Genomic DNA, 26,375 nt, shown 5'->3' with positions numbered 1-26,375 from the left:
AAGACACATTTGTCATGGTTGAGAGAAATCCCATACTCTCGACATCTGTTAAACATTGCTCTAGGTGTCCCCAATACTCTCGTATTAAGCTATAGGCATAGAAGTCATCAAGATACACCTCAGTGAAATCATGCAGATGATTCTAGAAGGCAGCCATCATTACTCATTGAAAAGTGGCGAGAGCATTACAGAGCCCAAATGGCATCACTCTATAGGCATAGGTCCCCCATTCTATGGTGAAGGTTGTTTTGGATTGGTCCTCTACGATTTGGACTTGGTTATATCCGTTGAATCCATCCAAGAGGGAATACAACTCATGGCCTGCCAGTGTCCAACAGTTGGTTTGTAAAAGGGATAGAAAAATGATCCTTCTTCGTCTTCGAGTTCAACTTTTGAAAGTCTACACATATTCGAAGTTTCCCGTTCTTCTTAGGTACAACCACAATGGGCGAAACCCATTCACTGTTAGCCATGGGATAAATGAACTTGGCTTCAAGAAGTTTCAATAATTCAACCTTCACTAGAGCAGAATAATTAGGATTCATACGCCTTTATCTTTGCCTTACAGGTTTGGTATCAGGCTCTAGGTCAATGTGATGTTGGCATACTGTGGAATCAATCCGCTTTAGGTCTTTGTATGACCAAGCAAACACGTCTAAGTTCTCCTTTAGTAGATCTTGCAGGACCACTAGTTCTTCTTCTGGAAGATTGAGATCCACTTTCAGGTGTCATTCAGTATTGTTAGTATCCAGGGATATTGCTTGCATTTCACCTTCCACTTCGCGGATGAATGTCCCACGGATTGCTTTTGGTGACTCTTTCAAGGAAGTAGTGTCCTCGTCTGATGTTTCACTAGAACCAGTGTCCTCCTTCTGAACAGATGACTTATTTGTCTGTTGAGATTGCTGGAAGAGTATCAGAGCTTTGTTTGCTTTTGTGTGAGTGGTGATTTTATCTGGACTTAGGGATTCATCTTCAGAGGATACGTCCAGGAATGTCACATAGCACAGACCTTCTAGAAGCGGTGGCTCTAATACCTCTAGCTTCTGTTGACAAGAGGCATCATCATCAACTTTTCTCCAGAATGAATGGTTAGGGCGACAGGGGCCACTGGTGAGCTTAATTTTTATGCCTTTGATCCATTGTTTATGCAGATTCTACATACTTTGTGGTCCATTGGTCAACCCAAATGGAACCATGGTCATTCCATCCAACACCCCGAGATCTTCAACCTCTGAGATCTCTGTAGGGCCGTCAACAAGATCATCCACTATCATAGGAAATTCTTCATTTGCACTTCCATATCCTGCTTCGTTTTCTTCCTCATCATTTTCATCCTCTTCCTCTGGAGGCTGTGCCTCTACTTCTGTAGAGGCTTTGTAGGAGAAGAACAGATCCTCCACCTCTGTGTCTGTTTCTACTTCTACTTCTGTCTCTAGCTCTGTCTCTGCTACTGCTTTGTAGGAGAAAAACATATCCTCCACCTCTGTGTCTGTTTCTACTTCTACTTCTATCTCCGGCTCTATCTCTGCTACTGTCATGTAACAGGGAGGACATTATATCCATGCTTCTATCTCGCTGTTAGAGGTGATTTCAGAAGTTAATTCTAGTTGAGGCAAGAGGTATTCTCCCATGGACAAAGACTTCGCTTCCTTTGGTAGTTGGCTTACAGTGCCCACTGTTAGGGAATGTGCCTTTGTTTTCTTGGGAAAGATCTATTTAATAATCTCTTCGTCTCCTGATGTACCATCTATTACTTCATTGGAGGAGTCAGTTATGACTTCGATGGATGTGGATCCATTGCCTTTTTGCCATCCATACAATTTCAACACCACTTTGTTGGATTCTTTGCCTAGGGTTAGGGTTCCTTTGAACCAGTCTGTCTTGGCTCTTGCTTCAAAAAGCCAAGGTCTTTCCAACAGTAGAGGGTATGAGTTCCCATAAGAATTTGCTTTAACCACCAAATATGTCAGCCAATAGTCTCTTCCTACAAGGGTGGTTTTTACATATGGGAGGATGCCCAATGATTTAATTCAGCTTTGGTCTACCAATTTGATAAGCCATTGTGTAGGCTGAATTCCTTGCAACCCTAAGTCCTTCATTGTCACATCCATCATTATGTTTACTGATGAGCCTCCATCAATCAATGCATCTTAAATAAATCATCCTTCTATCCATACACTAATCTCTGGGGTTCCAGGATCTAGGAAGGCGTTAGCTACATCTACTTCCTTTATAGGCTCCGGGGCCTTATTGGTCTTGGTTGCTGTTGAAGTAGCAATCTTTAATCCACATCTTCGAGTCAAGATGCTTTTGAATTTCTTTCGACAGCTGGGAGACAACATCATCAACTGTCAGATTGTTAAGTTTGGTTTAAAAGTGTCTAGGTCTTTTACCAAGTCATATTCTTTGATATGATCCATGGGCTTTTCCAGCCTGCTGGGGAATGAGGCTACTCCCATTTTCATCTTTCCTTTTTCTTCTAGTAATGCAGCATTGGCACTTCCTCTATTTTTGGAAGTGCTTCTATATCGTCTATCTCTTGGACCTCTGGTCCTGTTTCTGGGACTGTCTCTATGACTCTATGTGGCACTACAGTGCTCTATACTGCACTGTTCTGTCCTGTACTGCTCTATCCCTCTGTTGCCAGGTTGAACTTCATAGTCTTGGCAGGGGAGTTGTTCTCTTTTTAGACAACTGGTTTCTTCTTCTTGGCATACGTGATAGTGGCAACTTCCAACTCTATCAAATTGGAGGCAGGCTCTTGTGCCTTCTGTTGGCTATCAGTGACATTGGCCTTGACAGGGGCTGGACTTGGATAGTCCTTTGCAGTGTAACCTTCTCCTTTGCATCGGCTGCATAAGGGCTTGTAATCCACAAATCTTCTAGGGTTTGGACAATTTGGTGAGATATGACCCTTCTCTCCACATTTGTAACATTCCATCTAGGACCTTTGACCACCACCAGACTGTCATCCTCTGTAACTTTGAGAGGGAAACATCCTTGGACCGAAATTAGGACCAAACTCCCTAGGCTTTGGTCCAATATCCTGTGTTGTCATTTTGGATTCTAGCAAGTTGAATCTTGCATTTTCATCTTTATGTCTTTGTTCATGCATCTCTTTTAGAGAGCAAATATCCTCTGTATGGTTCTTCCACAAATAGTAGGAACAAAAGGCTCCAGGAATGGTTGGTTTTCGGGTACATTCAGTGGCTAAATGTCCCGCTTGATGATACTTTTCACACCATGTATTAGAACGCATCACATGTCTCCCAGCTCCTGCAGGAGTAGATATATTGGCGGTATTCATCTTTAGCGTCTATAGCTACTCTGTAATCAGATCTATAAGCTCTTTCTTGATACTTGCAACTGAGTTGGATAAGTAGTCCTTCAGATTTTCACCTCCTGAAGTACTTGTAGTAGTGTTTTGGGAAGCTTTTGTAATTACTACATACACTGGTTGGGTTGATCCAAAGGGTCCTGTTCTGGTTCTGATTCAGAGCTCCTGTTGAGACTTGGGATTATTGATTCTAGTTGGTAGGGTTCCATTGTTGTTGAGCTGCCATTGGAGGAACTGTTTGAGCCCACCATTGTTGTGGTTGAAACATCATTTGAGGCACTGTCGTCTATGGTGACCACAATGGATTAGGTGCATTATACTGCGACACTGTTTGCATTTGGGGATAGGGGTAGGGAACTATCCCTGGGACTGTATTTGGTGGATATACCATTCCTGGCATGGGAGGAGGTAAGACTTCCTGGAGTCATTGATAGCCTTGCTTCAACTTCATCATACAATCTTACACCTTCCACTACAGCTTGTAGATCGACGGGTCTTCTCAATTCCACGAACTTGCGAACTTCTGGTTGTAGACCCCTGAGAAACACTCCTTTTTGGATTCCTTCATCCAAATGATGGTTAGTCCATCTCTTCAGGATGGATTCCATTCGCGAGACATAAGCTTCTACTCTTTCTCTAGAGGACTGACTTAGATTCATGAACTCCTCTCGCATCCGCTCTTCAAAACCTTCATGCCTAAATTTAGTGAGGAAGGCCAACTTCAGGTTGTCCCATGTGCCAAAAGTTCCTGCTACTTGTCTCTCATACCACTGAAACGCCATGCCCTTGAAACTGGCGGGGAATATTGCTAACCAATGCTCAGGGGTTCTGGCACTGTTAGCCACACATGCTACCATAAATTCTGCTACATGAAGATCAGGGTCTTCATTGTACTCTCCCTTAAAAATTGGTAATGGGACTACATTTGTTGGCATGTCATCAATATTTCCAAGATGAATCTGACTAGGAAGGGGACCTTGAGTTGCCATGGGGACTTCTATAAAGAGTGCTTTTAGGGCATCAAAGGAGGCTTCTGCTGGCAAGCTCGTTCTCAGCCTTAATTCTTGCCTTCTCTCTTCTCATGTACCTTTGGACTCATTCTAACGCTTGCCTCTTGATTGTGTCATTCATCAAGGGCTTGGCTCCAACTAATTGTTCAATACTCAATAGAATAGAATCAGAGAGGGGCTTCAGTCTCTGAGGGATTCTCTAGCCAACATCCTTCTTTTCAACATCTCTGAATTTGGCTTTCAAACCATTATAGAGAGGGAGATATTCCTTTCTGAAAGTATCAAAACTCATTCTTCTTAGGATCGTTGTTGTGCCATCATTATAATAATGCTAGCTTCTGAGGGTTTCAACAGTGTATGTTGTGAAAAACACTCTATCTACCAACTTCTAGTGGGTTGCTAATTGGACAAATAGAAGATTGTTAGTGCACCAAGCATCCCACGTATCTTGCTGTTGAGCATCCACAAACAAATTCCAACTCTTTTCCTTCTTGTTTTCGTGAACCTCCATAGACCATGACTCTTGAAGCTTCTTCACAATCTCCCACTTGATGATGTCTGGAAACTTCTCAATGAATACCAAATCTTCCATGGATAGTCATTCTCTCTACTTCTACTCTTCAGTTTGTTTCCAAACAATTTGCCACCAAGATGCAAGTTTTTGTTGCTTCAACAGGAAGAGGAAACAAACCATTACATAGAGCTTGCATCATGATGGTAATATGTTTCCGCCATTGTGGGATGAACTTCTTGTGGAAAGTGGCTTTGATAATGAGAATCTCCAACTCTTCAATGGAAGAAGAAACTTTGCAAACATCCATTGAATTCTTTTCTTCTTGGCAATGCCATTTCTTTCATTTTCAGCCTCTTTTGATGCTTGTTGATGGCAAGTTTCCCCGACTACGCACCAAAAACATGGAGCCCCAAGAGGAACACTAAGGAAAAGGGGATTCTACTATAAGAAAATATATCTTGTAACATCAACAAGATTTTATTTTATTCTTTTGATGACCAAAACAAAGAAAACAACAATTCTTCACGCAGTATCATAGTAGATATCTCCCAAGGATTTGACAGAATCAACCATAATCTTCAACATCTTCATAGAATCCATCAATAGAACAAGGAAAATAAAAGAATACACCATTTTTTTAATGGAAATCAATCACATAGTATTCATCTTCAATGTCTTCATAGTTTTCTCTCTTGATCTCTCATATACAGATACATTGTTTTCATAGAATTGGCTATCTTTGGCTCACACACACACACACACAATAATACATCATCTCCTTACTACAATACTCAATAATGATACTTAATAATTCATCTTAGGTCGTAGATGCACCTCCCAAGTGGTATGGGAGGTATGAAAGGACACCAGAGCCATTACAGTGTCTCTTCATAACTCACTACTGTCACTGTCACTTCAGTCTTCTCTTCAGTCTTCAGCAGAGCTGCTTCTTCCATTTATTTTAGCTCTTTTGAACTTAGATTCATCCTTTCCAAAAGTTGGAAAACTTTTTCAAAGTCACACATACATTCTACAAAACACTTACAGAAGATCTACAGAATAGAACAGAGCAGAGATAGAAGCTCTACAGAAGGTTTATAGAGGGCTATAGAAGGTCATCAGAGAACATCAGATCCTCATAACTCATACTAAAACCATTCCAAATTATCAAAAACTATTCGATAAGCTTTCAAAAGACCTCATCCTTCTTCAATCATCAATCCATACTTCATACAGAAGAAAATCAAAACAAAACAAAAGCTATACAGAATGTATCAGAACCAATCAGAACCTCAACAGAACCTATCATAACATCACAGATCCTCATATTTCTACTGAGAATCATCATGAACTTCCAAAACATAATCAATATCATCCAAAAAAAATTCAAACATTTCCATTAACAACCATACATCACTCTAAATCCATAAAAAATCAACCATTCAGACCTCAAAAACAACAAAAATCAGTAAAAAATTCAATCTTTTTCTACTCTCAACACCAATGGCAAAGATGTTGTGGATGATTTGATCTTGGACTTCTTAGGGTCCTTTCTAGATTCTGCATCCACAATAGCAAGTCTCTTTGTCCCTATTATTGGGGCTCTGCCATTGGGCACTGGGTCAAGCTTCTTTATTGAGCTCAGTACAGGTACTGCACCCACGCCACCATGTTGCTTGGGTCCGCTCCCCCTTTTGAGGTCTCCTAGGTGGTGGTTGATGTGGCAATCAAGGCCATTCATGGGGGCTTTTCCCTTGCCTGGCACAATGGGTTCTTTAGTTCTTTCTTCTTCTGCAACATTAGAGCCTGGCTCATTACTTGAGCTAGGGCCATTTGCTCGTCTTCTTCTCTTTTTAGCCTTTCCTTGTTTTCTATTTGCTTCCTTCTTCATTCCTCTTCCTCTCTTCTTAACTCCTCTTCCACCTTTCTTACTTGCTCCTCTTCCTCTTCCTACTTCTTTCTCCATTCATCTTCTAATTCTCTTGACCTCTTTTGTGTGGCTTCTACTTCCTTGTTTCCTTCTGCCATGGTGTTCTTCCTCTTCCTTGGGATGCTTAGCTTGATTTTTCTTTTTGCACCTCGAATCGATGGGACTGAGCCCTTATTCCCTTCCTCACTGATGGTTATATTAACCAAGGCTACCCTAGTCGATCATCTATTTTACTGCTTGTTCTTTCATCATCACACTCTCTAATTTCTTAATGCTTCCAAATTTAAGTTGATTGAAGGCCCTTGTTTCCGTTGTTAGGCCATATTTGACCTATTGCTCTTCCATGAATGGAAGCTTGCTGCCTTTGTTGTGCCCGGCCATCTCAAGTTCCTATCATGATGCAATAGCTCACTATTAGTTTACTTGAAATGGTTTTTTGCAAAAAGATGAGGGGGTTATGAATATAGTTATGGAAAGATGAAGTGCTCAAGTAGGAAATGAAAATTTTTGCTTCAATAAGTTCACATAGTTTAATCCAGAATTTCATGGAAATCTTCCTTAAGTATGAATTGAATTTTATCAGTCCTTTTTGCTTTTTAAAGTTCGGTTTAAGGTCCAAGTCGTGTCGTCTTTTCCACCTTATCTCCTCCCCCGGGAGTGATAAAAATCCTTCCTAGGATTAGAGGATGAAGGGTTAAGGGCATGAAGCGCATGCTTACTGTGCTTTACTTCATCATAAGTCAATCGTAAAAGTTTGGGTTATAGTCCAAGTGGGTGTGATGGTCCATGTCATGAGGTCTAATGCCTACATGTGTAATGTAGGTTAGGACATCAGTTAGGAAGTCACCAGAGTTCATCCTACTAGCAATATGCAATTCTTTCTCGATTAGGATTCGATCGAAATAGGTGTGGGCCATGACATATTCCTTTAAAGGTCATTTGCATGTAATGGCCAAGACTCTCAACAAGGTAGCAGCCACATAGGTAGGGTTGTACTTATAGGTTTTGATTGTGCATCTCTACTCAACATTGGTCATAATTTGGCAGCCCTCTCATTCCCATTGGAGACGTAGAGCATACCAATTTCGTAGGAAAGAAGAGTCAAAGTCGGCTAGCTTTGTCACCTCTTCTAACTTCTAACTTCTGGAAGAGACTTTGCTTATGTGATAGGATGTGATCATCCCCCGTTATGTGCGAGCTTACTCTTGAGAGATCTCCTTGTCAATCAAGGCTTTGGCCATTTCAAGAATTTTGACGAACACGAACTCATAGTCCTCCCTAGTGCATGGCAAGGAGCACACTTCCATTGCTAATATCTTGTCGAAGGCATGAGTCGAGCCATTCATAGTTCCTCGCTAGCGTGGTGAATGTGGTGTCCAAGTGTCTAATACAATTGATGAGTTCATCCCCTGTGTTTGTGGCGAGGTCCAAGGCCAAGGCAAGGATTCATGAATCTCTACTTATAGGAGGATGTAAGGCCTATGAGGATGTTGGGGGCTCAACTACTGATGCCTGTCTCATGGACTGTTCAGTGGGGTGTTTGTCGGCCACTTGTGGGATGGATTGGTCTTGCGGCTTAGATGATGTGTTGCTCTCTACTCATGGAATAGTTGGAATGGTAGGAGTGTCAAGTTGTCGATTTGGATGCAGCGAGCTATGGTTTTGGTCGATAGATTCATTGATATTCTATGGGTTTGGTGCTTTTGGAGTTGATGGATTTCTCATTCCTAGCTAGCTCAAAGTCTCATGGAGGTGGCTTGGAAAGTAGTGGTTGAGAACACGCATGGTACTCGTGGTCTTGGGCAACCAAATCCAAGTGTTGCCTTCCTAGTAGCCTTGAACACGCAATAGGTCTTTGAACACCCATTGCAGCTTGACCATTTGTTTGTTTATGTATAACTAGCTTTGTCTCCTAGGCTTAGGGTGTGAGATTCTATGGTTATTGGTTTGTGCAGTTTGGCTTCTAGGTGGCTAGGGTTGTCATTTGGGCACTCATTTGAGATATTGCTTAGTGGTCTTGGGTGTGTCTCCTTTGGGTTATTGTGGCCATTTTGTTTTGGCAAGGTGGGGCAAGTCACGATCCCCCTCCTTACACCTTGCACTTGGCTCCTCTACCGGTGGCACTGCAGGTTGTGATGGAGCCGTGCTACCCTTGTTGAAAGTCATCATTATATCCAAACATTGCCAATGGTGAGGTGAATGTACTCCGAGTCATATCGACATTGCAGTGTGCTTGTTTCTCGAATGTGTATCCTTGCAGCAATTCCTTACCAATGATCTTGGTGTTAGGCATCAGCTAGAAGATCATAGATATACTTTTAGTCTTGATAGAGACTGTTATTTTGCACTTTCCTAGCAGTGAGTAGGACTGTCTCCCAAATGGATTGAGTTAGTAGGCTGCAACTGGGGCTGACCAATGAGGGTTCAATGGTCATATGTAAGAATATTAAAGTTAGCTCCCTTAGTAGGCTATAGTTGGGGCTGACCAATGAGGGTCCAATGGTCATATGTAAGAATATTAAAGTTAGCTCCCTCATTAATAAGTGCGTCAAAGATGTGTGTATTCTGGGCAGTCACTGATATGCATAGGTAGGCAGATTCTACCATTTCCTTATCCTCTTCCTCAATCTCAGTGATGGTGGTTACTCTTACATTTACAAGCAAGTTCAGCATTGGAGGCTCGTGCGGTGGGTGCATTGGTGTTGGTCGATTGCTAGAGGTCCTGATGATCATGTAGAGTGGCACCGATGGTGGGATCCTACTCTTTGGTGGTGGCAGCTGAGATGATGTGACTTTTTGGGACTTGCCCTAGTAGCCTACTTATAATCTTCATCATCATTTGAGAACAATAGATCAATGGTGGCTAGTATATGTATCCAATCCCGCTTGTCCTCAGGGCAAGGGATTACTTCATTAGTAGCTCATAAGAATTCTTAACTTGTGAGTGTTCTTTCAAGATAATCCTTCATTCCATTAGCCAGTGTGATAGTAAACCTTGTAGCCTCCATAGGTGGGTTATTCCAAGCCTGCAGGGTTGCATGGTTGAGCACACTAACTCCAGATCATGTGTCTACAATTCCCTTTCTTGCAACATCTCCTAATGCATTGATAGGCAAGACTGCGTGCATATCTGTGCCTTCCCAAAAGGCATTTATGTGTAAAGAATTGGGCATTGAGCTCAAGGCTAAGCTTGGTGTATACGTTATTGCATCGTGGTTAGACAAGTCGGTCACTCCAAGCTCATCATGCCGTTCTACCCACTGCTTTAATAGTAGTTTCCATAACATTGGATTCTGCCTAAGCAGTTCTCCCAAAGGTAGAGTCGGCTGATATCAACATTATGAGAAAGTTGCCAACCACCTGCTTTTTGTTAGCCTCTACACTCTTTTGCCAATGATCTTGGGTAGTCTGCCTACCTGTGGCATCTAGGTTCTGTTTTATGCGGTGCCACATGGGGTACAAATGAGTCTCTTGATTTGAACTGAGTAGGCAAGACCGGTGTGGTCACACTAGAGAGCTCATGAATCTCCTCTTTGATCATGGGTTTTGCATCCTTTAGGTGCGCTTGGGCTTTTCTCCTTGACCTTATCAAACACTTCCAATTGGTACCTCAGATCGGGATATTCTCCAACCTTGGCACTTCCCTTTTTTGTTGTCTTGGGAGCAGATGTCTCTGCTTCTACATATGTGACTTGCTTTCCCCTTGGTAATGTACTGGCACTTTCTATCTTAAGCATAATCTTTGTCTCAGCTCTCTTTCTCCTTCTTCTATGGCTTCTCTTCCCTATTGAAGATACATTGAGGATGCTAGGTTGTGGCAATGAAATACCGGCCTGCTTTGCCTATACTAGGTCATGGCATTTAGCAAAATTAACGTGGCTTCACCATCAACAAGTGTTTCAACTCCGAACAGTCCCAATGGTACATATGGCATGATATCCAAACTAGTGGAAGGTTTTTTCTTAGGAAAAGTGTGTGATCCCATACTTAGGGCATCTCAAGTCAACCTTGTCTTGATTGGCTTGCTCCCTTTTGGGGCATCGAGATGAGATGTGTCCTAGGTGACCACAAGTCTAGCATGCGATGGGCTCTTGGTTTCGTCCTCCTAGACCTCTACCTCTTCCCCTGTCCAATGCTATCACCGGTATTGGTTCCATCAAGATTGGATTGCCCTCTTCATCGTACGAGAGGTAAGAGTCTATGTATGCTCTATCCTTGTTCGACTCCTCAATGTAATGTATCAGAGCATCGCTCAGTGAGTGGGTCACAATGGGTCTAGGTGGTCTAGGTATCCCTATGGGGTTGATATCTATACTAAGGATGGTTGGCTTTGAAACGTTGGGTGCTGGGAGAGCTATGGAGCTTCCCTTTTGTAATGTGGCGATCTATTCCCTAGGTAGTAAGACTGATTGTATGGTTGTGGGTATGGCAATCACCTCGGTAATGGATAATGCATTGCATCATGGTAACCTACTACAATTGGCACAGGGCTCTGGATCTAGGATCCGAGCACTTGGCTAGAAGGTGGTTTCCTCTACATGTAATGCACACATTGCACATGAGGTTGTGTAGGCCTTCTCATCATCTCTTGAAGCCTAGCCAACTCTAGCTTCACATTTCCTGGCTCTGGTCGACACTCTTTCCCTTGTCTTGGGTGCTTTGACTAGATCTTTCACTAATAGGAGTAGCTCTTTTTGAGGTTTTAGAGTCAGTGTTGTCTCAAGTTGTGGGTCTCGAGCTCCTCTCCTTGAGTAGGTCATCCACTTGTATGGCTTCTTTGAAGACCTTAACTAGCACATCCCTTTCTAAGTTTGAGTTTGTCACCATATAAGGGTAGAAGTTCTTAGTTGTATCTAGCTTTTTGGGACATCATGTTGCAAAAGCTCTGTCAATGCAACTATTGAAGCAAGGACTGAGAGAAGACAAAGCTCTATGTCATCATCATCATCATCGTCTTCTTCTTCTTCTTCTCTATTTTTTGGTGTGCTTAGTAGTGGATGTGAAGAAATGATAGCATCGGATCGTGTTGTTTTGGTCGATTGGAACCATCTTTGAGCCTTTAAGATTTTAGACCACAACACAAGAAGGTAAGATAGGTGAGTTCACTATACCTCGAAGGTGGTCTTACATTCTTGCTTTCTTAGATTGGAGAGAAGGATGCATGGTTAGTTAGAGAAAAGTGCAGAGAATACAAAGTGAGAGATTTTTGCTAAAATGAGTTGCAACTTTTGAAAGAATATAACTCTAACCAATGTCTTGACTGTTGTATATTTAGCCAATATATTAATTCTATTGCAGAGACCACCAAGGATGGTGCAATTGTTATGGTTCTCTATGATATATCAATTCCCTATCTAGACCCAATTTAGATATAGGGACTTAGCTAATCTAGGTAGCCTCTGTGTCTACCTTGCAATGAAACATCAAGGTCCCAACTTGAAGGATCAACCTAAGGATTAAACTACAAAGGCTTCCTAAATAGTAGTCTAGCATCCACTTAAGAAGGGCTACTCTGTAACCAATCAAAGGTGAGAGTGGGCTAACATTATGCTTGGTTCAATGAGAGTGGGCTAACACTGCACTTAGTTCAATGGAGAGTGGAGCTAATTGGGGATCACATTATTGGGGTAAAGGCGCCTCCGCCTAGCTGCCCGTGTATTACTACACTGACAGTCACCGCCACTGCACACTACAGGTGGGGGGCGCTCATCACCGTCACTTTATTATTTATTCTTTTAGTGACAATTTGAATAAAGGAAGGCCCGGTCACACATTGTGACTGTTGGAGTTTCCATTTCTTGTCTCTCTCTTTCTTGCTCTTGCTCTCCCGCCATAGCTCTCGAGTGCAAGCTTCGATCCTTCTCACCTTTCAATTGGTATGAGAGCACAGCTTCTGACTCTTGAGCTTGGCTCGTGGCATTCTCAGCTTCCCATCAACCAAGGTTAGCAACCATCAACTCCCCACTTGCATTGGGTCTCCTTCTTGGCAGCCATAGCTCATTCTCTTGAGCTCCCGTCACTCCTCGGCTTCCCAAGCTTCTTCCCAGCCTATTGAGGCACCATCAAGGCATTGAAATTGAGATATTGCTTCATTATTTCAGAGATTTATCTCAGTCCACAGGTCTAGGTAAACAGGGAAGCCACCATTGAAGCTTCCAACCTTCGTATCTCTTTGCCGCTGGTTGTGGGCTGCTAGAGGCTTGTTCCTAGGCCTCTTTGGCTCATGTTTAAGCCCTTCAACCTCTCCACACCTATCACATGGACCAACAAGAGTAGCAACAACATCACACAAATTTGTGCCTGATTCTGGATAGCCACCATTCAGCCACTTCAGCTCCAGCTCCAGCTTGGCATTAAGCACTTGTTCGGGCTCCATTTCGAGCTTCTCGCACATGTATTGATGCTTGGCATTGATCCTTTGATATTAGGCATTGGTTTGGTGGCTGAAAACAGTGTTTTAGGACTGTTATAAATAGTCCACAGACATTTGATGCTAATGCTATATTCACAGTTTATGCCTATGCTTGTTTGGGCATGACTATATAACCGGTTTGATGCCTATTGCATCCTGATTGATTGGGGGATTGAAGCTACATGTCATGCTATGATTTTGGCTTTATTGTGGGACTAGAAATACACAATTTATAACAATAAATGCATGCTGAATACTCTTGGGCTGAAGCTATCTTTCATGCTTTGACATATGCCTATTGGTTCCGGGTGTATGTTTTGGGTTATGCTATGATGTATTGATCATCGAGGGACGACTTCAAGCTTGTCATTGGATCCGGATGCTTTTGGAATCTTGAGCTTATTTCAACCTGCACTTATTAACATCAGTCTATGCTTGACAGTGGTCAGTGCTTTGACAACTATATGCTCTTTGGGTACATGCTTACCCGACGCCTACGGCTTTATGCATTTGTCTTGGCACAGTGTACCATGTATTTGTCAAGCTTTAGTGCTCTCTGAAGACTTGGCTTGGATTCTCATCTGCTATTCCGAAATTTTGTATTGGATGTCATTTTGGTTGTCAGAGATCTTTATTGGGATGTATGTCTTGCTCATGGATGCTACCTACAGTTGCTTTGTAGCCGTCATGCTCTTGGGATGCTATTGAGGCATTGTCTTGGTTACCTGTCTTTGGTACTTTGACTTGGTTTGCTTGAGCTGTTGAGCTCATTTATCCACCTTTTGAGCCAGTGGGAGCATCTTGTATACTTGACCGACATTGAGAAGGAGCTTTATGCTATTTGAGCATTTTGCAGATACTTGAGAATTTTGGGATCTCTTACACTTACATGTTGCATTGTTCATGCACTGATATCTTGGAGTTGTTTTTTACCTGAGCTTGGGCTTTGCACTCTTGTGGGCATACACCTACTGGTGTCAGGTCTTGCCAGTGTTATGTATACTTTGCCCTACTGTCCAGGGTATGCCTACTCACTGACGAATGCTTTGGTGACATGTTTGGGTGTTTGCTCAAGGTCTTGATGACTGTTTGGCGCTGATTTATGTCCGTTTATGGCTGGTCATGTCTTGGCTATCATTTATTGACTTGGTGCAGTGATTTGGTCAGCAATTGACTCTCACAATACACTGCTGTCATTTATTACAGCAACCATATAACTCCGGACTGACATGGATTTTTCATGCTAAAATATTCTAAAATGATGTACTTTCACTAGTACTTGGTGGGTAGCATCTTTGGTTACACTTTTCTCGCCATTTTCTCTCGATTTTGGTGATTTTTTTATCATTTTCTACAGTAAACAGCAAGCAGTTTTGAACTGTCTGCAGTCTTCCAGCCTACATTATGGCAAGTTCATCCACTGATCATGCTATTTTTAACATCACTAAGCTTTGTGGTATGAATTACTCTTATTGGAAGAGCCAAATTTGGGAGGTGTTGGTGCAAAAATTGCAGATCAAACCTTTGAGGTTAAGCGGGCATCCGCCTGCAACTATGCTAGATGAGGAATGGCTTGAGCTTGATGAGTTATGCAAGTCCACTATTGTATTATCTCTCACAGAATAGGTTCATTACAATGCATTTGAGGAAGAACAAAGCGCATGGCAGTTGTGGGATAAAATCAAGAATCTCTATGACAAGAAAAGTCCAGCAAGTCAGATGTATTGGCTAAAGCAGCTTCTGGAATGAAGGAGAATGTGACTATGTCTACTCACTTGAGCCAATTCCATACTATACTCAAGAACTTGACTTCGCAAGACATCACTTTTGCAAAGGATGTCACTCCTCTTTTCTTGCTTGGTACTCTTAATGAGTCATGGGATGTATTCCGCACTGCATTATGTGTCTCTACTACTACCTTGAAATTATCTGATGTTGAGAGTGCTCTTCTACAGGAAGAGGTTAACTGTAAGAATTTTGATGCCTCTCGTGTGTCGCATGCTATGACAATTAGAGGCAGGAATGATGGATATGGAAAGCATGTTAGTGGTAATGGCCATGGACGGGATTCTTAGAAATCTTGGTCCAAGTATCGTGGGAAGTTACGTAGCAAATCCCATGGCAGGAATGCAGATGTCACTTGTCACCACTGTGGGAAAAAGGGCCATATTAGGCCACAATGCCATGAACTGTGTAATGAAAGGTGCAAAGATAAGGGTAAAGACAAAGTGCATGATAAGTCTTCTGATTGTAGCATAGTGCCTACAAAGTCCAGTGTTAAAATTGAAGAGATCAATGTTATGCAGCCTGAGGATGTTGATGATGATTATATCCTTGCAGCTTCTTCTAGTGCTTCACAAATGACAGAGATACACTCTATGTATGCACAGTGTTAGCTCTTGGACTCAGGTGCGTCCTTTCATGTGACACCTTGCCGAGAGTGGTTTCATTCATACCGTACTGTTTTGGGTTCTGTGCGCTTGGGTGATGACAGCTCTCTTGATATTGTGGGCATTGGTGATGTTAGGTTGCAGTTTCCTTCTGGCAACAATTTTGTTATGCAAGATGTATGTCACGTACCTGCTTTGACACGCAGTCTCATGTCAGCTGGACAGCTTGATGATGTAGGTTATCATGTGTCTTTTAGAGACTCTGCATAGAAGATCACTCGTGGCAGACTTGTGATTGCGAGAGGTGCCAAGGCTGGCATCCTCTATCCCTTGATTGTATCTGCTTCTTTCCTTGACCATTTTTTGTATGTGGGTTGATCCCACATGTATCTCTTTGGCATGCCCGTTTGGGCCATATGTCTTTGAAGGGAATGAAAATGCTTTCTGGTTTGCAGTACTTACCGCCCCTTGATTATGCATGTTTTGATTCATATGAGCATTATCTTTATGGCATGCAGACTAGGTCTACGCATAAGAAGTATGGTAGGCCACGCATGAGCAAGCCCTTGGCATTGGTACATTCGGATGTCTGTGGGCCCATGCCTTGTCAGTCTATGGGTGGTGCAAAGTATTTTGTTACTTTCATAGATGATTTTTGACGAAAAGTTTGGGCTTATCCCATTAATCTGAAATCCGATGTCTTGGCTATGTTTCAAAGATGGCTTGCATTGGTTGAGAACCAGTGTGGGTATAGTCTAAAATGCCTAAGGATAGATAATGGGGGTGAGTATGTCTCACGTGCTTTTGAGCAGTTATGTGATGAGAGGGGTATTAAGCGTCAGTTGACCGCCCCCTACACCCCCCCCAGAATGGTTTGGCTGAGCGGATGAATAGAACCATCTAGGAGCGTGTACGCAGTATGCTTAGCCATGTAGGCCTACCACAGAGCTTTTGGGCTGAGGCAGTTAGTACATTTGTGCATATCATAAACAAATCACCTTCTAGTGGTTTGGATTTCCAGGTTGTAGAGGAGGTATGGACTGGAAAGCCTCCCTCTTATATGCGCATCTCCGTGTCTTTGGATGTGAGGCATTTTGCTATGTGCCCAGGGACAAGAGAAGTAAGCTGGATCCTAAGAGTGTCAAATGCATTTTCCTTGGTTAAGGGGATGCAGGTGAGATGGGTTACCATCTTTGGGATTTGCAGGCATGGAAAGTCATCCGCAGTCATGATGTAGTCTTTCATGAAGAAAAGATGCATAGGCAGCGTGAGAGAGTTGTTGAGATCCGCAGGTTCATATTTCAAGAGGAGCTGAGAGCTCCCGCACAGCCAGTTGGACAGCCTACAGCTGCAACAAATGCTCATGGTAAGGGTGTTGGACAGGCATCTGGGCAGGCAACAAAGCCTACTGTGAGATGGTCTACTAGAGACAGATGTCCACCTAATAGATTTTAGCCCTCGATGCATTATGTCTTGGTTACAGATATAGAAGAGCCTTTCACTTATGATGAGGCTATGCATAGGGGTGATAGTCACTCCTGGGAGAGGGCTATGCAGTCTGAGATAAACTCCTTGCATAAGAATGAGACTTGGGATTTGGTTTCCTTGCCTAAGGGCAAGAAGGCTTTGCCAAACAAGTGGGTGTACAAGCTAAAAAGTACCCTTGGACACCCCAAGCCGGCATACAAGGCTAGATTGGTAGCAAAGGGTTTTGAGCAGGAGCATGGTGTAGACTTTGATGAACTCTTTTCTCCTATGGTTAAGATGACCACCCTGCCCTTAGTCTTGGCTTTGGTTGCTTAGCTTAACTTGGATTTATACCAGATGGATGTCAAGACGGCTTTCTTACATGGGGATTGCCTGATGAGATTTATATGGAGCAGCCTAAGGGCTTTGCAAAACCTGGCAAGGAGCACCTAGTGTGCAAATTGAAGAAAAGTCTTTATGGCTTGAAGCAGGCACCTAGGGAGTGGTATCATAAGTTTGATGCCTTTATGCAGTTGCAGGGCTACAGCAAGAGTGCTATGGATCCGTGTCTTTACATGAAGAAATCCTGTGATGGTTCTTTATTGATTTTGGTACTCTGTGTGGATGATATGCTGATAGCAGGGAAAGCTCATGATGAGCTAGATGCTCTTAAGGCTCAGCTCAAGAAGAGCTTTGAGATGAAAGATCTGGGATAGGCCTCTCACATACTTGGTATGCACATTAGATGCGACAGGCATCAAGGACTCCTTTACTTGTCACAGAGGGAGTACATTCATAAAGTCCTTGAGGGCTTCCTCATGCAGGACGTAAAGCCTATTGGTTGTCCATTGCCTTCTTATGTGAAGGTATCACAGGCTAATTGTCCGCAGACAGATGAGCACAGGGCCGAGATGGCCAAGATCCCCTATGCATCCGCAGTGGACAGTCTTATGTATGCCATGATAGCCACTCATCCAGATATTGCCTATGTAGTTGGTGTTGTGGCATGCTATATGGCTACACCTAGTAAGAAGCATTGGGATGCTGTGAAGGGTATCATGAGGTACCTGAAGGGCACTGTAGATCTGTGCATATGCTATGGTAGCCAAGATACAGGAGTCATGGGGTACATTGACTCTGATTATGCAGGACATGCAGATAGTAGGAAGTCCACTTCTGGCTATGTATTCACCTATGCTGGAGGTGTTGTTTCTTGGATGTCTAGGGTGCAGAAATGCACGGCCCTTTCTACTACAGAGGCCGAGTATGTTGCAGCCACTGAGGCTTGCAAGGAGACCATTTGGTTGGGTCTTTGGTTTGCTGACCTTGGTATTGATGCTATCCCTACATTGCATTCGAATTCTATGAGTGCTATTCAGTTAGCCAAGAATCCGGTCTTCCATGTGAAGATGAAACACATTGAGGTGAGGTATCACTTCATACGTGGGGTCGTTGAGGACAAGTCTGTTGACCTTGCCAAGATCTCAACTGACCAGAATCCTGCAGATCTACTCACAAAAAGCCTCTCTACAGAGCGCTTTGCCTTCCTCAGGAGGTTGATGGGCATGGGATGAGATGACGTATTTCCTCATCCTGTTGTACATGTGTAAATGTTGTACTGCCTTTTTTTTCTTTTTTCTTTTCACTCCTCACTAGGGAAGATTCGCCTTTAAGTGGGAGGTTGTTGGGGGGTAAAGGTGCCTCTGCCTAGCCACCCGTGTATTACTACACTAACAGTCACCACCATTGCACATTGCAGGTGGTGGGCGCCCGTCACCATCACTTTATTCTTTATTCTTTTAGTGACAATTTGAATAAAGGAAGGCCCGGTCACACATTGTGACTGTTGGAGTTCCCATTTCTTATCTCTCTCTTTCTTGCTCTTGCTCTCCCGCCATAGCTCTTGAGTACAAGCTTCGATCCTTCTCACCTTTCCCACATTCTAGTAGCTTTATATCTAGTGTTTGGAAAAGTTACTCGACCAATTGGGTCCACCCAAACCATAGACTCTTCATCGTTAGGACTAAGGCCTCCCACTTTTCCTATCGAGTTTGTTTTAGTGATCAAATTAGTAAAATACGCTACCACACTTTGAGAACGTGTAAATGTAGCTTGGCTTTTATTATCCTATTACACACAGTTCATTACACAAAATTTAGGCATAAGACATAAACTGTCAATAGTAAATACAATTCCTTTTATTTAGGATTGAATTCCTTTATTACAATCCCCCACAAGGATTTTGACTTCCTTGAAGCCACCTTAGTCCCCCATGAGGACTTCTGAACCCTCAAGGTTGTTCCATCTCTTCACTAGTATTCAAGGTCATTCATCCCTGAAATTGGAAATGGGGATCACAAAAGCTCTACATCCCTATCATACGTCACTAAGGTATTTGCAGGCTCAAGGTTCATCTAAGCTTCTCCACCTAAGATGATGTAGCAAAAATCCACTTGGCCTTTTTAATATAAAATTTTTATGTGAGAAAGTGATCTCACGATTTGGATGCCCCATTGAGATTATGAGTGACCAAGGCACATACTTTATTAATGAGGTGATTTCGCACTATTGTCCATGTTCATGATTATTCATCGAAAATCTTCCCCCTACTACTCACAAGAAAATGGCCAAGTGAATGCTACCAATAAAATCATGGCTAATGTGATGACCAAAGCAGACTTGTCTTCTTGAAGCAATTGGGATAATAAACTCATGGTAACATTGTTCGTGTATCATGTGGCCGACAAGACTACATTGGCCAAACTCCATTTAAAAGCTAGCATACCCATCATGCTATTTGAAATCTTTATTCCAAGTTTAAGGATAGTTGTATATTAGAGATAGGAAGGTTATGAAGCTTGGACCAATTGCTTAGTAGAGCTTGAACTATTATTAAAAACTAGATTATTAGCAATGCATGCTCTCATTTGCAAGAACACTTGATGACAACTATCAAAAATTTACTCAAAATTTCAAAATTTTCAAACAAATTGATATATCTTTAACATCTTTGTGCCAAATTTTGGAAATAATTTCATGCAGATCATGGTTGATGTCTTGGAAAGGCTCATCTTTACAATCTAGAAAAAAGAAAGATTGATATAATGAGCATAATGTTATAGGACTTTTGAACGAGAGAAAAGGGAGCTAAAGCTGTGATTCTAGGTTTGCAAAGCTCCATGCTTCTTGAAAGTTGATGGGATGTGTATGCTTATGAATTTTTTGTGGTATTCACATGAGGATAAAGACTAATTCTGTTGAGAAAAACTTGCATTGGTAACTCGATGCCCCGGAGAGATAGGAGTTATCATGAATTTGTGAATTCAAGGATGAAGGGAGAAATGGAATAGTGGACTTTATAAGGCTTGATATCTTATACAAGAGGGTGGGAATATTTTAGAAGGTTTATAGAAAATAATAAGAAAGAAAAGAAAAAAAGTAATGCAAGTTGTTGAAGAAAAACAACATCAATATTGGAATAGGTGTGAGGAAGAGGGAGACTCTAGGATTTTACAAGGCATTAATTGTTAAAATGGCAAAAGAGAATGTGATGATGACGAGAGGGAGAGATGGACATATTTGTGAGGAATTTGATAAGATGGGCCACTAACATTGTAATGAGAAGATGAGGAGAGAGGAGACATGAGGAAGAAGGGGAGCACCATGTTGATGAGGAGGAGGGCAAAGAAGATCAATGCTAGAGAGAGAGAGATGGAGATCTTAGCCATCATGGACTTGCTTGGCAAGATCATCATGTTCAATTTGATGATCATCGCCATTAGTACCATCATAAACATCATCATTGAGTGATCATCACTTTTCTCTTTAGTGGATAGTATAGATGCTCATTGTTCAATCATTTTCATCGATTATGATATCTTATCCTTCTCTAATCAAAATGCTAGCATCTCAGCATGTCGAGGGATCATGGTGTTGAAATCCATTCATAAGGCGACAATCATTTCTCTATTAGAAACCTTCTTCTAAACCTTTAAGGTTTAAAAGATTAACTTTGAAATTCACTAAGCCCAATTCACATGCAATGATCAAAATGTGGAAAATTTAGAGCTCCAATTATGGAGAATCATCTAAGTATGTGCATATTGATATGGGAAGAGCTGATAGAAAGATCTTCTTTGCTGGACTATGAGGCTAGTCTTTCCAAAGCCACAACTACCATTACAGAAATTTTCGGTGTACTAGACACATTTATTCATTATGAACAACAAAATGGTTAAATTCTCTATGTCTAATATTTTTTTACATTGGAAGAAATACATTTTTTCCACTCTATATGGTTGATGATTTTTATTGGTTTTTATTTGAATTTTTGAAAATATAAAAGTATAGAAAACGCCTAAAAACCACTTGAAAATAGATTTTGAATTTTTTTAAGAAACACTACAATGAATATCAATCAAAAAACACATTTTTGGGTATTTTTAATGCCATTAGAAGTTCATGTGATTTTTTTGAGACTTTTAGAGTAATTATAGTATATTTTTTAAATTCAAAAATCCTCTATTTTATTAAAAATACTGATTTTAATTCATGGAAATTGTATTATTCTCAAGAAAATATGATAATTTATGAGAATGTTATGAATACTAGTTCTAATATTCTAGAAAATTTTCAAAATTTTTGGTTTAAAAAGTAAAAATAAAATTTAAAGTATATAATCATTGAAAAACCTTTATATTTTACATATTTGTTAGATGGAAACATACTTGTTATCTCAAGATGTGATTCACAAGGTTATTTAGGTTGAGGGGTAGTTTAAAATGAATATTTAAGTCAATATAATTTATTTCTTTATGCAAAGAAATAATTTAAAAGATTATACAAGCTATACAAAAAAAGATGGGAGCTTTGTAATCCATGTGCCCAGAACCATCTCTACATTTTGATTATATTAACAACTTGTATGGCATCTTGCTAATTGTCCTAATGAATACTATGATAGATGGAGGGGGAGAGGGAGAGGGAGAAGAAGGGAGAGAAATAAAGCATTGGCCAAAAATGCAAAAAAGAGCCCTTATGAAGGTGATTGATTTCTTAATGACCTCATCTAACTAGAAAAGGAGGCAAATTTGAGCCATATTTATCACACTTTCCCAATGTATTTAGAGGTTATCAAGGAATGAGATTTTCTTGGAAGTCATTTTTTCATCCTCTCACCAACTTCAATACTCACTCTATTTCTTGGAAGTATTAGCCTATTACAACTTAACTAGTTTATTATCATAGAATTTAGTGCATAGCACCTTAGGGTACCAAAAAAACTCAACACTCTATATTCTCAAACATTTTCATTCTTTTGCTATTATTTCTTTCTCCCTCCATCTTCATTTGTGAGTGATAATATGCCTTTGGTAGGATACCATCACTCTTCCTCTCTTTCCTTTCTTCCTCACATTCTGTATCTCTTATCTTTACTTTTTTGCTTTCTTAGTCATATATATTATATTATTCATGTTGTGCCTTTGGTGTGCACCAAACCTTCCCAATGGTAGGAGAGAATCCAAATATGATGTCTTGAACCTGATTGAGAACATGGCCTCTAGGCATTGTCATAGATTTCAAAAAAGCCACCTCTCATATAAAGCTAATTATTCTATTGCCATGATCTCTTCTCATGCTATATCTCCCCCTCTAGTGTTCAGAAAAACATTTTTGCTAGTAGATACAAAAACCTTAGAGTCAAAATTTTCTAGGGATTTTGAAACCAAATTACATGTGTTTCCTATTTTTTAACTAAGAATCTTAGAAAAGCTAAGGTGTTTAACCTTCTTGGATACAATTTAAAGTTTTTTTTTTTTAAAGTACAATTCACTTTACATCGAACCTTGATTTTTCGTGAATATTTTTAAAAAAATGAGAAATAATGGTATTGATATTGTTATGAGAGGTTATATACAAGTGCATCTTAGAATATGCTTTTGGGGGCCAAAAAAGGATCCACCCAAAACCTTGGTAATATATATTCACTTAAGAGGGATAGGTCAAAAGTGGGGACTTCCTCAGCAGCTTATAGCCAACTTTGAAGTTTTGCCATTTTCTTCTAAGTCTCTTCACTAAAGTCAGTGATTCCCTAATTACTTTCCCACACAAAGTTGGGGGTTTTACTCTAGCTCCTTTTGACATTGTCGCCATATTTCTACTGTTCCATAGAGCTCTTAGAGTAACCACTTTGATGATATGCCAAAGTATCACGGTTTCATCATCAATGGTGCCCTTATCTCTAAATAGAGCTCCCTTCATCCTAATGTTTACATTTACCCCAAGAGCAACTACATAAGATTTGATTCTCACCTAACCTATGGGGCATAAGTATAGCTCCATAGGATATGGGTAGTTGACTTCACAATAGCATGTTAAGCTTGTTAGAGGGCATGCAGATCCATACCCTTTTGATTCTGCATCTCCACTTTTTCTAGTGGGCCCTTAATAATCTCTTTTTCCATTTAGGTTGTACCTTGAGAAATATATAATTTTTCTTATCCTCAAATTCTTTCCTCGATTTTGCTTGAAGGGTCTTCTTACCTCTCTTTGTATAAAGAGATCATAGCAGGGAGCCCACATTGCAACACAAACTTGTGGGCCATTCTTCCTTCCTCCTTTCCAGATTCTCCTCTACCCACACTATCTCTTCTTCTTTTAACCTAAATTTTCTCCTTATTTGTGCTTTTCCCAAAGGATCATTGGTGTTGATATCCAAATGTCACTCCACTTCTTAATACCCTTCTTTTTGATAGATTGAAACTTTTTTCAGTCCAATATTGCCAAGGCTACCCCATCCTTATATGCAAATGGACAAAGTCAGAGACACTTTTTTTTTTGTCTCCTAGGCTTGTGCCCACTCAATACTTCCAAGTGACTCTTTCCAACTCTTCAATAGTGACTTGGCTAGTGTTGATTGCTTAATCTTAAAATAAACTCCTCCCAATAAGACATCCACCCACGAAAGATCATTCCATCTCCAGCATTGGCTCTACTCAGCCAATCTCTCATGATAATTGCCCAAGAGAGATTCATCTCAATTCTAAAGAGTAGCATGAGCACCATTCTTTGGGCTTTGCTTTTCATAGGCTCTACTCCCAGGCCACCTTTGGCTTTAGTGTTGATTAGTATGCTCCACACAACAACATGCCAATTTGCCTTATTGGCATATCCTCATAGAAAGTCTTTAGCCTTTCTTTGTAAGGACTCTGTAACGTGCCCGCCCCTCAAATTGTGGGACACGTCTTAGCAGCCTATCGAGAGATCAATCTAGAAGACGCCGCCCGACACTCCCAAGGAATGACATGGGGTTTGCCAACTAGGGTCTCTCGAGTCTGCCCCGCAACGGAACTTATTCGCCCATTCCCACTAGGATCGACATGAAGTCCAGGTTCCTAGTAGCCAAGTCCTCCTAACAGCCTTCTAGCGTCGATCTACAGCCGCTCCACTTTGCGTAGATACAAATGGACCCAAGCAGACTCATACCGCACTTGGTTCAAAGAGAATGGGAAACGAGAGGGATGCATCGCTCGACCTCTCTGCCCGTAGGGCATAGTCCCATTCTGGTCCCCTAAAACGGTATGAATCAGAATTCTTACCAACATTGTCTAAGGTCATCGTCCGACTTTTCCTAACATTTCTCATTAACATCTCCTTTGAGGAAATCTCTTGGCTAACCGAGACCACCCTTCTGTAGGATAGACCCATTGGTCACATCCACCACGCTTCCCTCGGGGGTTGTTTTAGTTATCTAATTACCTACCACATTATGTTTGACACATAAAAGCAACTTCTGTAATTAACCTGTTAGTCACAGGTTCCTTTACGTAATTTAGGACACTGACACGAAGATAAGATAAAACAAGATCAAACACTTCCTTAACTTGTCTTAAGATTAATGTTTGCCTCCTATAAGATAAAACAAGATCAAACACTTCCTTAACTTGTCTTAAGATTAATGTTTGCCTCCTACCCATACAGGAGAATTAAGTGTTCCTTTATGTCTCCACAGAAAAATCATTTCGTCTCCCGGCAATAAAACCCGAAGGTTTATCCTCCCAAGATTCCGCCTTGTAACTAGTATCAAGGCCTCGAGATCCCATCTCGAGTCACGTAGAACACTTGTCTAGGGCCCAGAGGCATTGAGATTTACGGCCAGAGCCCCCACTAGCACTCAAGCGTCCTCCTACACCTAGTAATTTCCATGGAGAGACCTCTCACGGCGGGTTCGGTCCACATTCCCGGTGCGGATTCACAACCCCCTTAGTTAGGGTTTGGTGGTTCGCAGGGGGGTAGCTAGCGCCATCTTTCCTTAATTATTCCTTTAGGGAATCAATCACAGCTGAAGCACCGAGCTTATAAACAATTACTAAGGAAAACATCCCTTTCATTTCCAATCAAGAAAATATCATTTTCTACATCAAGCAATCACTTTGCTTATAAACCACTTGTCCTTAGTAGGATCTCCTCTTACCAAGGCAACCAGTCAATTCACTTAGAAATATCCTTTTCAAAACAACCAAGCATAAGCCTTGATCAACATTCCATTTAGAGTCAGCTTACTAGCCTAGCTTAAACCTGGAGGATATCCACTTCCAATAATCTAAGACAAGATCCTTAAAAACAAGTCACAAGCACGTGTATTAATCACCAAACTTCTTTTGAATCCCTCTTTCCCTTGGGTTTTATCCTAGGGTGCCAAGCTATGAATCCTCTTGCATGTCTTTTAACATACTTGGTAATCTTTGAAACACAATATATTGCAAGACTTGTCATACATTCTTTCCATCCTCTCTTAGTGTGATGCTATGCAGAATTTTGCCATCAAACTCATCTTCCGTGCACAAGGGTCGTTTAATAAACTGACACAATCTACGATCCTTAACTCCCTTCACATTTAGTCGCTGACTTTTTTTATCTTACTATGCACGTATTTGTGTGGCTTAAGTACATGAAAGCCTAAATTTTCCATGCAATTGTGAATTGCATGTTAAGAACGGGAGCTATCATTTCATGTGTTTATTGAAATCACGGGCGCGAACCATGAATCCTAGATAACTGTTCATGTACTAGATTGGGTGGAAGCCTATTATTTTATGTGAAATATTGTTTAAAAAACCTATCATTTCATGTGTGTAAACCTGGGCTTGATTTGCATGTGCTGCGTTGGCTGCTCCGCTTGGCCCTCCAGCATTGCCAGTGGCTTGGGTGCCTACGCTTCCTGCGACTTTCTTCTTGGGAGCAATTCACCTCGCAGAGATTGGGCAATCCGAACCTTGATGGGTTTCGGGTTGACAGGTTCGGAAGGACCGC

This window comes from Lygodium microphyllum, chromosome 17 (assembly GCF_053477565.2).
Source record: "Lygodium microphyllum isolate KBCC chromosome 17, Lygodium_microphyllum_v1.1.10, whole genome shotgun sequence".
Lineage (NCBI taxonomy): Eukaryota > Viridiplantae > Streptophyta > Polypodiopsida > Schizaeales > Lygodiaceae > Lygodium > Lygodium microphyllum.
This window is presented reverse-complemented; position numbering follows the sequence as displayed.